We start from the raw sequence: 12061 nt of genomic DNA, 5'->3' as shown, positions 1-12061 counted from the left end.
AACTCTCCGCACACTCACTGGACATGGGCTAGGACTGGGTCTGGGGGCTCCCGGAACTCGGCAGAAAATCCTACTTGGCGGGCGGGGTGGGGGAGGCACTGCGGAGTGGTGGGGGGCGGCCCGAGGGGCTGGGAGAGGGTCTGGCCCACGCTGCGCCTGGGCTGGGACTTGCATTTTGCTCCTTCTCATTGTCATTTTGTGTAGCACTGTGTTCTGACCTTTGCTGTAGAGCTTTGCTGCAGTTATAACCTTAGCACCTGCTGATGTCCAGGTGCAGATCTACAAAGTTTGGATTTATCCAGCTGTGCCTGGCTTGGGTCTGGCTGCTGTGCTCAGCTCTTTCCTGCTGCTGCCCTTTGGAGTGAACCTATTGTGCCTCTCTGGCAAGATGTTCTGCTCCTGGACTAACCTGGTTGTTCTGCCTTGTATTCTCTTCAGGAATTGTAGCTTCAGGCTTTCACCCCAGGCCTGTATGCCAGGCCTGAGCTGAGTCTGGAGAGGACAGGGTTGAGTAGGGGGAAGAGTAAGCTCTTGGACACACTCACCGGGCCTGGAATAGGAGTGGATCTGGGGTTTTTGGAATGTGGCGGAAATTCCTACTTTGTGGGCAGGGTGGGGGGATACTGCAGAGTTGGGTGGACCTCAAGGTGCTGGAAGAGCTTCTCACTCACGATGTGCCTGGATTTTTACCAGCAGGACACGCAGGCTGTCCAGGACACTCTCACAGACACTCAATGGGTCTGGGCTAGGACTAGATCTGGGGCTTTCCAGAAAGTGGCAGAAATTTTCGCTGGTTGGGCAGGATGTGGTAGGGGTGCTGCAGAGTGGTGTTGGGGCAGTCCCAATGGGATGGAAGAGAGTTTCACCCACTCTGCACCTGGGCTTGGACTGGCCAGAGCATGGTAGCCGGTGCAGGGAAGTGGGAGACTCTCCCACACACTCACCAGGCTTTGCTAGGACTGGATCTGTGCCTTCCCAGAAAGTGGCAGAAATTCCTACTCAGAGGGCGGGGTGAGGTGGTGTGCTCTGGAGTGGTGGGCGGTAGGTCCCAAGGGGGTGGAAGAGGGTCTCACTCGCGTGCGTCTGGGCTTGGACCGGCAGGTCCTGCCAGCTCAGAGTAGCCGGAAGCTCTCCCACACACTCACTGGGCCTTGAATCTTCTCAATTGTTCTATATTCACATTCATTGATTCTTCCTTTTGCCTAGTCACTCTGAACCTCTCCACTATTCCTTCATAACCTTCTCATAATTATTATTTTAGATAGTGTATATTTTGGCATAAAATCATTTTGTTTCCCTTTGTATTTTTTGAATAAAGACAATTGCAATCCTACTTGGTGAGAGATCACCATACTGGCATTTTCTGAACCTTTGCTCATGGTTTGCTATATCTCTTGTACAAGAATTAAAGCAAATATCTTATTATTCTGTCCAATAAGTCCAATGCCTAGGACTCCTCCAGGACAGCTTCTGTCATGTCATGCCTTGTCAATTTGAGTTAACCTAAATAATTTGCAAATTGTACTATGGGAACTCTGGAAATCAAATTATTCCTCAACTAAATATTTCTTCTTGTATTTTAGTGGATTGTACAATCATTCTATACAACCTGTTTTATAGAAATTCTTTTTTATTTCTATTTTTAAAAATGTATTTATTTATTAATTTTATTGAGAAACAAATAGCATTGAGACAGTTACAAAACTGATTAATAGGACAGTTTCAATAGTTAATATAGTGTACATTGTTATGTTCTTAATGATTATCCACTGAACAAGGAGAGAGGAAATCCTGTGCAAACACTATTTGTACAAATCTTTCTTCTCATTGAATTAAGTGAAAGCAGCTGTATATCTATCCTAACTATTCTGTATATACAGATACAAAATGGTCCTTCCTTTTATCCTCTATTTTTGTTTAGTTCTGTCAGACATGGGTATTCCATTGGCATCTAAATGCTACAGGTGCATAAATTGAGCAAAACAATCGAACACAGTCCAGCCGTCCACAACAGTAGTGGGTTATCCGCAGAAGTTGTTGCCTTGAGCCTTTTACAGCTCAACATATCAATATGGCTTTTTATTATATACCTTCTTTTTATACTTTTCTGCTGGATGGTTAAGACAAAGATAAAGCATGACCTATATACCAAGAAATGAAACTTTTCTATGTGGTAAGATCAGTCAAGTACCCTCAGGATTTATCCTGTAACCCTGTACCACAGTTTGCAGATCATTTTCATGTCAGCCTTGTGGATGAGTCATGGCCATTGCTTGACCAATTTGCTCTCTGTAAAGCCTGAGAGAATGTTTTCTTTCCAGGTGACTCTTCTTAGGCACACTCTATGACATCAATCACATTGCTCTGTGGACTCATATTCTCCTTAATCAGAATATTTGGGACATAACTGAGTTACATGATGTTACAGTATAGATTCTCCTATGTCCGGAGTCTTCACTGACCTTGAAAGGCAGGGCCAAAATGTTTGCTTTCCTTGCAGCACTTCTATTTCTCTAATTTTTGGTCTGCAAACTGGAGTTGTTAACCCTCCAGAAGAGAAGATTATTATTACCCTACAACATATGCAGTTGGGTTTAACCTCACTAGCTTTCTGAATATCAAACATCTTAGGCATAATATGGAACAGGTATTTTCCATCAAGTATTGATATGTATATGTTAAACTTTAACTCCCTACAGAATATGGAGAACAAAATTTAAAAAAAGAAAAATACTTAATGAGTATGAATAAACAATGACATATTTTTACACAGAAATTTAATGATATACAGCATTGTAGCAGGGCAGTCTTGTGACTTTTTTTCCTTGTGTCTTTTTTTCCATTTATTCCCCTTTTGAAAACAAACAGTTACTTGAGAGACAGTGTGGTAATAATTGGTATGGCATGACAAGAAGTACGTGACAGGCATTCCATGCGTGACCCTTCTATTACACATTGCTATATCTTCAGTGCAGTTGCTTGGTTCACAGGTATCAGTATGTATAGTTAGTCAGGGTGAGAATCCTACTATTTAACTACTAGATTCAAAAACCTCCTGATGTATCTCAGGATCATTACCTTACCCGTCTTGTGTGTATAAATGTATGACTTTGTCCCTCTCCTGTTTCCCAGATTTTCTCCTTGCCCTCTCCTCATTGTCTAATCCTCAAGTTTTCACTTTCCTTTTAATTGTATTATACCTTTCAATTTGTATTTCTTCTTTTGAATTATTATACTAGGGAGACTATCCAACATTTACACATGTGGGTCTGATTTATTTTACTTATGAGTATATCTTCAAGTGGCATCAACTTAAATATGATGGCTTCAAGTTTATCATTTTTTTTTTCTTGGCAGAACCGGGAATTGAACTCAGGCCCTTGCGCTTGCCTGGGAAGCGCTTATTCCACTAAGCCATCTCCCCGGCCCCAAGTTTATCATTCTTTATAGCTGAGTAATACACCATTGTATAAAAATACCACATCTTTTTCAACCTTTCCTCATGTGAAGGGCATCTTGGTTGCTTCCAAGTTTTGGCTATCACAAGTTGTGCTGCTACAAAAATAGGTACACATATATCACTATGATATAACATTTTCAGTTCCTCTGGAAACATTCCCAGTAGGGGGATAGCTGGTTTGAATGGGATTTCCAGTTCTAGTTTTTTCAGGAGTCTCCGCAATGATGTCCATAATGGTTGCTCCAGTCTACATTCCCACCAGCAGTGGAAAAGGGTTTCCATTTCCCCACAGCCTCTCCAACAATTGTTATTAGTTGATATCTTTATGATAGCCATTTTTTCTGGGGTGAAATGGTATCTCAGTGTTGTTTTAATTTGCATTACATGGATAGCTAGTGATGTGGAGCATTTTTTCATATATTTATTCACTTCTTTAAGTTCATCCTCTGAGAAGTGTGTGTTCATCTCAGATACCCACTTCTGGATTGGGTCTTTAAATTTAGAAGCCTTAATGTTTTTTAGTTCTTTATAAATTCTAGAGAGCCGATCTTTGTCTGAGTGCTTATTAGTTAAGGTTTTTTCAAAATTTGTGGTTTGTCTTTTCACTTTGTTGGTAATTTCTTTTGACGTGAAAAAACTTCTCAATAAGAGGTGGTCCCAATTGTTAATTCTTTCAAGTATTGACCATGTGATTTGATTTTTATTCATGAACTCTTTTCCTACCCCTATGTCTTCAAGAGTTCCTCCTACTTTCTCTTCCAGGAGATTTAGTATTTCTGTTTTAATGTTTAGATCTTCAATCCATTTTGACTTTAGCTTAGTGCGTTGTGATAGATCTGGGTCAAATTTTAGTTTTTGGCATGCAAAAGGCCAGTTTTTCCAGCACCATTTTCTAGAGAGGCTGTCTCTTCCAGTATGCATGTTTGGTCCTTTTGTCGAAGATCAGGTGGCTGAGAGTGTTTGTAGAGGCCTCTGCATCTTCTAATCTATTCCATCTATCCTCAGGTCTTTTTTGCTTTTAAGAGATCACAAAATGATGAAAGAAAAGGAAAACAAAACTTAGAAGTGATACAGAATTTCTACATGATAGGAATTCCACAATGGTTGTTGTATTACATTATATTATCTTCAAATTAGTCAGTTAGATTAGCAGATGTAAAGAAAATTGGGGAAAATGAAAAGAAGAAAAGAAACTTTAACTGCTCCTTTTAAGAGACCAATGGAAATCAGCAGTACACTTATCCAAAGTATCCTCCATACATACATAAATATATTTTTTCCCTCTCTCTCTTTTGTGTTTTCCTTATGCCCATTTTTCCTTCCCATTGAATACTTTCCCTTTCACATGATCTAGTGGACCTTTCAGATTTTATTTGCTCTTTGAGGTTTTACACTAGTGAGACAATATGATGTCTGCACATGTGGGGCTGATTTATTTCATTTACCAACATGGTCTCTAGTTACATCCATTTATCTATAAAAACATCAAATTTAGCTTTTTTATAGCGGGAGATTCTTCCTCCTTGTATGGCTTTTGAAGTCCTTGTTCAGAAGCATAATTTTCAGTGAGTAACTTGATAGGGATTTCCTTTAAATGCCAGAGAAAATGTGATTTCCTATTCTTTGCAGATTAACTCCATGTTGTGATCACTGACTGACTGTTAGCTACATCATATAAACTCCCCCCAGCCTGACTTTGTTTGTGTGGTATAATAAAATCTCACCAGAATTCTGCCACATTCAGCATTCTGAATTTGTTAATTTTGACAGTTCCCATAGCTTAATTACTGCTTTAGGACTGGCATGAGTATTGCAATTCTTTAGCCTACTTTTCAACAAAACCATACTGTAAAGCTATTCTCTTTCCTTTAGTTTGTGTCTGAGATAGCTGTGTGTGCGTTGGGTATAAGAATTCTCACATAGCATCAGTGTCTCTGGGACAGGTTTCCAGGGCCTCACTGACTCCACCTCTCCCTCAGGGTTCCGGCTGGTCAACGGCAGTAACTCCTGTGAGGGCCGTGTGGAGCTCCAGGTGCAGGGAGTCTGGTCGCCACTCTGTGCGACCCACTGGGATGTAGCAGATGCCACCATCCTGTGCCATCAGCTTAACTGTGGGAATGCAGTGGCCACACCAAAAGGAGGCCATTATGGACACGGGGATGCTCCAATCTGGCCAGATGTGTTTCACTGTGTGGGAGCAGAGGTTGATTTGTTGAGCTGCCCATCCAGCACCCTGGGGACGAAGCCCTGTGCCCAGGGAAATTCAGCCTCTGCCTCTTGCTCAGGTGGGTGCAAATCATGCACTGTGAATGAAGGGCATCTAGGTGGAATTAGGCACTGGGATCTGGGCCCTGGGCAGAAGAGGGGGATATTCAGGTGGACACTCACTGGGCGATGAGTGAAGGAAGTTTTAAAGTAGGTGTGTTAACATGGTATAGGCCAGACAGGTAGGGCTATAGTTGAGGGTGATTATGGGAGAAGAAAGAGATTAAAGTGGTGAGAGATACAGAAAATAATGAGGACTCAGAGAGAAGACACAGAGGCACTGATAGATGGATAGCTAAGTGCCTGCTGTTCAGCAGGAGCTTAGGAATTCAGATACTCCACAGTGGCTTCTTCTCATCCCTCCCAGGTCTCCCAGGAGCCCTTAGACTGAGGGATGGGCAGAGTCGCTGTGATGGTCGTGTGGAGGTCTCTCTGGATGGAGTATGGGGCCGTGTCCTAGATGATGCCTGGGACATGCGTGATGCCAGTGTTGTGTGCCGGCAGCTGGGATGTGGAGAGGCCCAGCGAGCCTATGACACAACTGCTCCTGCCCTTGGAGCTGTCCCTGTGGGACTGAGCCAGGTGCACTGCATGGGCTCAGAGTCCCGCCTGACCCAGTGCAATGTATCAGTGTCCTTGCTGGTGCCTGCGGGGTCTTCATGGGATGTGGGTGTCGTGTGCGCTGGTGAGTGTGGGATTCCACTCTTCCTGTGCTCTGGGTCCCACATGGCCTTCCATGTTCTTATTCACCCTTTCCTCAGGGAGCCTTCGGGTGCGGCTGGCTGGGGGCCCTGGTCACTGTTCAGGGCGTGTGGAGTTGCTGCAGCAAGGCACCTGGGGCACAGTGTGTGATGACGTGTGGGACCTACAGGATGCTCACGTGGTCTGTGAGCAGCTGGGCTGTGGCCGTGCCCTCAGTGCCCCAGGAGCTGCCCACTTTGGTTCAGGATCTGGGCCCATCTGGATGGATGAGCTGGGCTGCCTGGGCAACGAGTCTGCACTGTGGCATTGTCCATCACCAGGTTGGGGCTAACATGACTGTGGGCACAAAGAGGATGCCGGGGTCTTCTGCTCAGGTAGGGGCAAGGCTCATTGTGTCTTGCATGTCCCTGTTCTCCTGTGCGCTCCTTGTCAACTGGTTTGTCTATCTGCAGATTTCACAGATCTCAGGTTGCAAAATTATGGACAGCCATGTGCAGGGCGGCTGGAAATTTTCTACAATGGGACTTGGGGCGGAGTCTGTCAAAACCTGAGTGCCACCTCGTTGGGCATCCTGTGTGGGCAGCTGGGCTGTGGGCCCCAAGGGCAGCTGCTGGCCAGGCCAGAGAGTCAGTCTTCCCCTGAGGTTTTCTGGCTGGCCTCCATTCAGTGCAGGCCCAGGCATGACAGGTTCCTGTGGCAGTGCCCCTCAGCCCCCTGGGACCAGCATTCCTGCTCCCGCCAGGAGGAGGCCTGGATCCTGTGTGCAGGTGAGCAGCAGAGAATGTGCTGATGCATGCGTGGGTGGGGCCATGGTCACAGCCATGGGGTGCAGAGTTTGGTGTGAGCCATCAGGAGTAGCATCATTCCCTGGCTCCTTCTCAATAAGGAAGTTGGACCCCTGGACTCCTCTTATAAGGATTCCACCTGGGCACCTGTGTGGGAAACCCTCAACCTGTGTGGCTATATTCCCTTAAACACAAATTATTCTTCTCCTCTGAGAGTAAAAACTGCTTGTTACGGAGACACAGAGAAAATGGAAAAGAATATTCCACAGAATGTGGGACTACTGAGTTTGCAAATACTAAGATGGATCCTATTTTCACATGCAGATAAAAATGCAGAAATTCCTGAGGATCCTCCGCATCCCCTTAACTGCTCATCCACTGTTGGCTGCACAGGTACCCTCTTTCTATGTTGCGATCTAGCTGTCCACCCAGTGGGGTTCCTGAGCTAAATACTGTGTTTTTTTTTCTAGATGAGGGTGCACTGCGCCTGCGAGGAGGTGATAACTGCTCTGGGCGTGTGGAGCTCTGGCACGCGGGCTCCTGGGGTACTGTGTGTGATGACTCCTGGGACCTTGCAGATGCAGAGGTTGTGTGCCACCAAATAGGCTGTGGTCAGGCCGTGGATGCCATGCATGGGGCTTCCTTTGGTCCTGGGTCAGGGCTTGTGTGGCTGGATGAGGTGGGGTGTCGTGGAAGCGAGGATTTCCTTTTGGACTGTCCTGCAGAGCCACTGGGTTATGGAGACTGTGACCACAAGGAGGATGCTGGGGTACGCTGCTCAGGTGAGTGCAAGGGGAGTGAGTTTGGGGAGGGGACACAGGGAATGTGTTTCTAAGAGTCTGCCCCTCTCTGCTGAACCATTCCCTCTAGCACAAGGCCTTGATGCATGAGGTCCCATTTGGTGCTTCAAAAATAGGCTTATTTCCTCCCTGTCCTGTTGGACTCCAGCTACGTGAGTTGTGACATTACTGCTAGATGTGGACTGGTCCATGCTGCAGGGTGCCATTCACACTTCCCTGGCTGGGTGATCAAGTCTGTAGTTTTCCTGCTTGTGTCTGGGGCCCCTTGATAATGGATAGGTGGCTGTATCACTCACTGTCTTCCTGCCTGTCAGTTCCCAGGGGGGCTGCAGACTTGCTCAGTGCACACTGCCGTGCCAAAACTGGGCCTCTGCTGCTCAAGCTCTCGCCAGCTGTACCAGTCCCATGGTGATGTGCACCCACTTGATGCCAACTGCTTTCCCTGTCCATCTGAGTAGGGAATCCAGTGTAGGGAAAGAGTTTTGGGTGGAGAATAGCCACATCTTAGGGGACTGCCTTCTGTGATATTAAGGTTTGGCTCTAGTGCCCTATGGCCTCTTGAGCATTGTGGTTTTTTTTCCAAGGTAGAACTGAGGACAAGGGCAGTGAGAGTGATCAGAGGTGTCCCTGGGCACACATGGGCACATGTGTCTAGGTTCTGCCTTAACACTACCTGGGCTAAGAAATCTACTTAGAATCTCTACCTCGACCTTCTACTTGGCCCACCCATCTGGCACCTGCACTTGGGCTGCTGTTCTTTTTAAAGCTGGACCATAACTGGGAGCTGCACTTTCTTCCTCTAAGGTTGAAATAACATAAGATGAGGGACACAGTCCCGAAGGCACACAGAAGGTCTTGTTTTTTTGTTTGCCCCAATAGCCCCTCTCCTGGCCTCTGCACCTGTTCCTGAGGTCTGGACCTTGCCTGAGATTGCCTGTGTGGTGCTTGGCTGCCTATTGGGCCTCATCTTCCTGTCCCTGGGTGTTCAGTGGAGCTGCCAAAGATCTGACTGTCTGAGTATGTGTACATGGCTGGACCAGGAAAGCAAGCCCCTATTCACAGAGGGTAGAAGACTCTTGGGAGTCCACAGCAATGGAAGGCCTTCCCTGCTATGGTCACCCTATTGGCTAGTTACTATGGTCTCTACTAATAAGATGTTGAGGAACTGGGCCTCCTGGACTCGCATGTTACTGTGCTTCTCAGATGAGTTGAAGCAAATAATCCCCACCTCTGCACCACAAAAGGTGTTGACAACAATCAACTCTGTTGCGCTTCTTAGTTGGGGTTCTCAGGGGGAGATTCAGGGCCTGAGATCTTCGTCTCACTAGTGTGAGTACTTGGGTCCCCAGAGGGTGGCTGCTCTCAAGGAGGCTAATTCAGAGGCACTGGGATGTCTTGTGCATTAGGATCTAATATGCAGGATATAATGGCTGGGTGCTCCTTAAGATTCTCATGTGCCCTCAACAGGTTCGGGAGTGTCAGAGCACCTGCCTTCAGAGGGTGTCTATGAGGACATTGAAGCTCTTCCAGTGGTGAAGAATGAGGAGAGAGCCTCAGTGGCTGGGAACCTAGCGCTGGAGGAGGATTATGATGATGCTGAAGAACCCAAGGAAGACTGTGTGGGAGGAGACAGATGAGGTGGAGACTGCTGAGCCTGCGGGTGTGCATCTGTGGGGCTTGGATCAACCTCAGTTGTCTTGTACTACTGCTTCAATAAGAAGAGCACTGCTTAGGCCATTGTTTACATTTCAAAGCTGAGAGCTGCTTCTCTGTGTGTGTTGCCCTCTTGCCATGTCTGATCTAGGGCTTTCTGCTGTCACCCTCTTCCTTTAAGGATGCACTGTAGACCCAGTCCTCATTGGCTGACGTGGCGTTAGGTCTTTCACTTTACTTTGGGTTCCTTTTGTCATTTCCAAGCGTCCTTCCCAATACCCGGCTAATGATAAGTTGCATGAGGTGTCTTGCTTGGATGATATATGGTTTGAGGGGCTTCCACCTCAGAAACATTCTGTCGCCTGATGTACTACACCCAAGTCTTGTCTGTCTGTCTGTTTGTCTGTGGCTACTTTTCAATGGTTACCAGGAGCTCAGTACTCCTATGGTGCAGAGCAACCATGATGACCACTGTTCATATCTATCTCATACTCAGGTGTGAATCTTTGAAACATGGAGTTTTCAGATTAGGTTGGGTTGGAAGAATGCTGTGGTCCCTGTTTCAGTATATCAGAACCCTGGGCTGACCATTGGGACCATGAGCATATCTGGAGGCTGGGACTGATCTGGGAGGCTAGCATCAGTCTTGTTCTCACAGGTTATGTTAAATGCACTATGAACTCTCCTTTCCCAACAGCCTTATGGGGCTCTACCGTGACTTTCCTTCTATTCTGGTCCCATTTCTCTGCCTCCTCCTGGACTCCTGTCTGGTATGAGCTTTGTGTGTTTCCTTTCCATTGTGCTCTTGCAGTTTTCCTTATGTGTGGGAGGGGCAGCCCCTGATGAATTATTTGTGATGTTCTACCCTCCTGTCATCTGTGGGCAGAATTTGTTTTCCTTTCATAGGTGGTAGATGCACCTGAAACTGGCATAATTATCATGGTCTTGAAAAACAAGTCCTGGAAGTTTGATGATGTGGTTAGTTTGTTTATGGCTACACCTCACAGACCACCTCTGGGCATGTTTATGGCCACTCTGCCATGCTGCCTTGCCTTGGAACCAGATGAATGTGGGTAGAAACCTCTACAGATTAAGAACTAAGATTAATTTTTACTCCATTAATTAGTGGGTTTGGGGAATTTGGCTTCAGCAATGAGGTAGTAACTGAAACAAACATCTTTGAAATTACACTGAGACATGGCTACATTGCCTCCCTAATGACTCGGTATGTGCTTACTCGGGTTCAATCCTTTCTTATAGACTTTCTTTTGATGTAGTTTACATAATCAAACTTTTTTGTAGGACTTACACACATCAAACTCTTTTTTTTCAAACTCTTGTTTGTTATTCTTTGAATGTGACAAATGCATAAAGCCACACATCAGAAATTCCTTTGTGTGTGTGTGTGTGTGTGTGTGTGTGTGTGTGTAACGAGGGATTGAATTCAGGTCCTTGCACTTGCCAGGGAAGTGCTTATTTCACTGAGCCATCTCTCTAGCCAGAAATTCCTATCAAATTTAAAATATTGACAACCTCCAGAGGTTCATCCATGTTCCTTTCTACCTTTTCCTCTGTTCCCCTTTCAAAATCCTAATGCTTTTATTCAGTGTTTATCATGTGAATAATACAATGTGTTCTCTTGTGTATAAAGGTTCTCTTACTAAAACATGATGTTTTAGAGTTTCACTGGTGTTGTGTGTGTCCATCATTTGTTTTATATATTGCATTCTGTTGTAATATTTATTTTTCCCTTTTGTTTCTTATAGAAATCTGGGTTACTTTCACTTTTTGGGTACTATGAATACCATAACTTGCATTTTATTCTCTCTAATAGACAAGTAAACTATTTTCATCTTTTAAGTACTATGAATAAAGCTACACCAACCTTTCTAATGTGAACCTTCTTTAAAGGCTTATGTCTTGATTTATCTTAGGTATAAACATTCAGGGTCCTAGATTAAGTACGTGTTTAGTTTTATGTGAAGTTGCTCTATCACCCTCCTAAGTGGGCTCAATCAACTCGTACCCTCTGAACAACATGAGTGCATCAGTTGTTCACTTTACACTCTTGCCAATAAATTGTTATCTATTCAATGGATGTGTAATGGTGTCACACTGTGATTATAACTTGCTCTTTCCAGGTGAAGTGAGGCAATGATGGGGGCAAGCAAGCCTTGGAGTAGCCAATAGTGTTTTGTTTGCCACCTTCATCAAATCCTCCCTTGCATTAACTTTCCTTGTATTTCCTGCTTCTTGGATTAAATTATTTTTGATTCATCTTTGCATTTTAAAAAATAGTGAGTATTTTTATTTACTTATTTATATTTTTTAATTATGTATTTGGTACAGGGTCTCACTACACAGCTCAGACTCATAGTGATCCCCTTGTCTTCAGC

General features: G+C 45.1%; 1 pseudogene; it reads left to right on the top strand.

Annotated features, from left to right (window-relative positions):
- The window catches only part of LOC101578707, a 20980-nt pseudogene extending 11331 nt beyond the window's left edge, over window positions 1-9649 (top strand).
- Window positions 9650-12061: the final 2412 nt, after the last annotated feature.

Source organism: Octodon degus, unplaced genomic scaffold (assembly GCF_000260255.1).
Source record: "Octodon degus isolate 3935 unplaced genomic scaffold, OctDeg1.0 scaffold00010, whole genome shotgun sequence".
In the NCBI taxonomy this organism is placed as follows: Eukaryota; Metazoa; Chordata; class Mammalia; order Rodentia; family Octodontidae; genus Octodon; species Octodon degus.
The sequence above is the reverse complement of the archived record's forward strand: the minus strand, read 5'-3'. Positions and strand labels throughout refer to the sequence as shown.